Source organism: Arachis ipaensis, chromosome B01, assembly GCF_000816755.2.
Source record: "Arachis ipaensis cultivar K30076 chromosome B01, Araip1.1, whole genome shotgun sequence".
Classification (NCBI taxonomy): Eukaryota; Viridiplantae; Streptophyta; class Magnoliopsida; order Fabales; family Fabaceae; genus Arachis; species Arachis ipaensis.
The window spans coordinates 27,401,487-27,405,727 of record NC_029785.2 but is presented as its reverse complement, the minus strand read 5'-3'; the positions used below and the strand labels follow the sequence as shown (position 1 = coordinate 27,405,727).

At 33.4% G+C, this 4,241-nt stretch overlaps 1 long non-coding RNA gene across 1 annotated transcript in view; it reads right to left on the bottom strand.

Moving 5' to 3' along the window:
- LOC110270390 overlaps positions 3,572-4,241 on the bottom strand; it is a 1,620-nt gene continuing 950 nt past the window's right edge. Inside the window, exon 2 of the long non-coding RNA XR_002359870.1 lies at positions 3,572-3,674. This is a non-coding gene — a long non-coding RNA (uncharacterized LOC110270390). The remainder of the gene's footprint in view (positions 3,675-4,241) is intronic.

Here is a 4,241-nt window from a genome sequence, read left to right as displayed (position 1 = left end):
TTATTGTTAATTTATTCTTAATGTTTTACTTGAAAATTATTTTTTGGGGTTTTAATTTCCTTTTCAAATTGTTTGCTACTTTATATTAGAGAATGATTGAAGGCTGATTCAATTTTGGTAGCCCTGGAATACAATTATTCAAGTATTTTGGTTTGAAATTTTGCTAGTCCTAAAATAATTTCCTTTAGTTCATTATCTTTCACCTGACCTTTGTTTGGATTTGAAATTTTGATTGGAAAAATTGATAACAAAGTTAGAAAGCTTTGAAAGTTAAAATGTTTTAAAAAATTGTTATCAAAGTTAAAATACTTTAAGAGTTATAATGTTTTGAAGGTTAAAATGCTTTGAAAGTTAGAATATTTTAAAAAATTGTTAGCAAAGTTAGAATGCTTTGAAAAGAAAATAAGATGGAATAAAGTTAGAATATTTTAAAAGTTTAGTAAATGTTTGAAGCCTCTTGGTAGGCGGATTCGGATTTTAGGGTTGATAGGTATTTGGATTGGATGAAATGCTTGAAGGATAAAAAAAATTCAAATTTTAGGGAAGATTCTGTCAAAATTTTTATAAGATTATTTGATTTATGATATATGTACCTTCTCTTATAGTTGTTTGATTACAACCATGTCATAGTATTTATTTTTTGTATTTAACTAATTTATGTAATTTATACATGATATTTTTATTTTTGAGAAATTCTAATGTAATATATTTTAATATTGAAAAATGATCATATCTTTGCTGTGACTCAAGTTTTACTAATATAATTACCGTATTGAGTGTGTTAATATGCTTTAAAATTGGTGAATTTAATTATGCTTTGTTTAGTGTTAGTAATATATTCGCTGTGCAAATATGACGACAGGTAGCAGAGGTAGGTCGAGTGGGTCACGTGGTCGTGGTAGAGGGCGGGCTTCCACCGAATTCCCCAAGGTTGCCCAGTCATTTCCCTCTACCCTGACTACTCCCTCGACCCCTGTGACGTCACAGGCGGGTCCAGCAGACCAAGAATTCATCAAGGTCTCAAACCCAAACTACATGCCTCATTCTGCTACGTGCCTCCTTTTCTTACCCCCCTCAACCACCGCTCATCATCTGGCTAAGGATTTGGCCAGATGATATGCAGTTGTGAGTACATAATTTATTTTAATATTATGTTTATGCGTTTCTATGTGTTTGTTAATGTTAGGTTTTTCTCTGCTAGGTTTGCATCAAACCTCAATGCTTGCACATAGAAGATCTCCGATGTCATTAACTAAATGTATAACCACCCATGGCTAACCTACACGTAAATCCCGGCTGAGACCAGAAATCAATGATTTCATAAGTGGGTGGTAAGAATCCAATAAAGTTTAATTAATTAACTATATTTGAACTGTTGATTATTCTGACTAACTAATGTTGGTGAATCATTTTGTGCAGTTGACATTCATATGGGATGCAGAGCATAATCTCTTGATGTAGAAGATTTACGACACTGGGTAGCCAAACGTTTTTAGCAGAAGATGAGCGACGTTCATAAGGGACGCGATCACCTGACGTTGTGGATCCGGTCATCCATAAAGAAGGAACTGGAGGCCCATTTTACTCACGATGAGGGGTTCAAGCGTCAACGTCTAACGAACGTCGCTAACAGGGCTTCGCCCAAGTCGTCGAAGTATACGGATGGGTCGGCGACCTTCATGAAGACGAAGAGTAGACTGGTAAGAATTTTGTCGTTGTTTAATATTTTAGTAGTTACTTGAATTAGTTATTTAATTTGTTCATTTATTTTTTTTTGGCTGATATATTAGTTTTTACTTTTGTAGTCTAAGTCGTTAGACCGAGAGGCGACACTAGCGGAGACCTACAAGTATACTCATACTTTGAAGGCCAACAAAGAGAGATTTGTTGACGAATAGTCAGCAGCCCATTTTATAAGTTTAATTAGTCTTAAGTTTCATATTTATTTGGTTTAAAGTCAATTATTTAACTGTTATCCTAACCACGATATGTGTGATACAAGAGGATTACACGCAAAGGTTGGAGGCTGCGATCCAGTAATCTCTGCCACCTAGTAGGAATGACGAAGTTGGCTCCGAGACCTTAGTGGTAGATTCTAATCGAATTTGGCGTGAGACCGCCTATGAGCCCCACAAGAATCGCCACTTCGGGTTGGGGTCGTTCTTCGCCAGTGACCTCCGCTCCTCTGTGTTGGTGGCCTCCTCTTCCTCTACCTCTGCCGCTAGCCTTGTTGATCCCCAAGAGGTTGTCGACTTGAGGGAGAAGGTGCAGAAGCTAACACAATAGCTTCACCAGCAAGCAGAGCAGTCTTAGCAGAAGTACAACAATCTTCTTGTACGCGTGGGAGGAGTCGTTGCCATCAGCTCGGACTTGACAGAGAAGCTGGAGTAGCTCGATCAATTGCAACAGTAGATATGGAGGAGTACTACAACCAACAGATGCACGCTGGAGCCAACGGCAACGCTGCTGTTGGGGCATCCTCGTCAAAACCTTTTTTGCCGCCTCAGCAGGGGACCATGACGACGACGACGACGATGACGATTATCAGGATTTGTTGGCGTTAGAGTTTATTTTTTTCTTTGTCTACTTCATTGTACTCTATTTCTGTGACATTAGTTTGTATGCAGACTATTTTTAATAAAATAATTTGTTAATTTCTGCTAATATTTTTATTAACTTAATTTGACTACTAACACTACAAGAAAAAGTAATATTTGCAAAAAAAAAATTTATTACAAAAAATTAAAATTTTGAAATAAAAAGATTTTGTAACAAAAAAAGAGGCCGTTGCAGTATGTGCCGTTACAAAAAATTTTTGTAACAAAAAATGGAACTGTTACAATTCAATGTAATATTTTGTAACAAATTTTTCTGATATAAAAAACCAAAAGTCGTTACAAAAGTGATAACAAATTTTGATCTTCAAAATATTTTTGGTGACTATATTTTTTCCTATCATAAAATTTTATTACAAGATTTAATTTAATTTTGTAACAATTTTTTTTCTTTAGTTACAAAATACTATTTATTTTGTAATAATTTTTTTAATATAAATTACACGCATAATTTGCCAAATTATATTATTTTTTTAATTAATTAATATATTAACAAATTTATTCAGCAAGTCAACATTCATATAATATATAATGATATAGATAATTCAAATATCTTTCATTTAACTAAGATTGTTTTATAAATCTTCAACATATAAACTTTAAAGTACAAACTAACAAGACACATTGAAGAACCTTAATGAACTAGATAGATACATAGGACAAAAAAAACAATGAATTATAAATCTTCAAAATATAAACTACAAATTACGAATTCTATCATGTTCATACATCTTCTTTCTCATGGAGAAGCTTCTAATAAGTGCCACACACCTGAAAAGACGACCAACAATAACAATATGATGTCAATTAATGCAATTCTAAAAAATTGTCTAGAAAATTTGAGCTTTACTGCCTCTAGTACCTATAGTTTCAAATTGTTTAGTTAGCACAAACATGTGAGAAAATCACACAGGCAACATAACCAAACGGTTCAACTCAAATTAAATGAGGCCTGCAACATTGAAAATAAGACACTTTGCAGAGCATGGTTCTTCACATCCTGTCACCTAAGGTTTGAAGCTCCATGAACAATGGCAGAGTTTTGCCAATATCAACAATCTGTTGAAATTCAAAACCTATTGCATTACCAACCAAAGGCATAAGCACATGCTTATCAAAGCATCAATATCCTCATCACAGAAACTATACACCCATCCTAAATTTTCCATTCAACAAAAAAATAAATATACTTGACAAAGGAACAAAAAAATTTACAGCAACAAAAGATTTAGCTAAGTGATTTTTTAAGAAACATAACAACAAATTCAACTATTCAAGTATTAAACTCAATCCAATGATGTTATCCAGCAACAAAATTTAACCCCGTGATGTTATCCAGCAACAAAATTCAACTCAATGATGTTATCCAGCAACAAAAAGTTTTGCTCAGGTTCAGCAATAATTCTAAAATACCAAATACTACAACAACAACAAGAACCACTAGTCCACCATCATAAAATTCTAATTTCAAACCCGTGAGAGTGGCATAATAAGTCATTACTTGAATACTTATTATTAATTTGTCCCTCTATATATAGGAAAATATATTTTTCTTTACTATCTCTCTCTTGCCTGATTAAAGTCTTTATATACACGTCTCACGTTTTTTTTTTCAAAAAAAAAAAG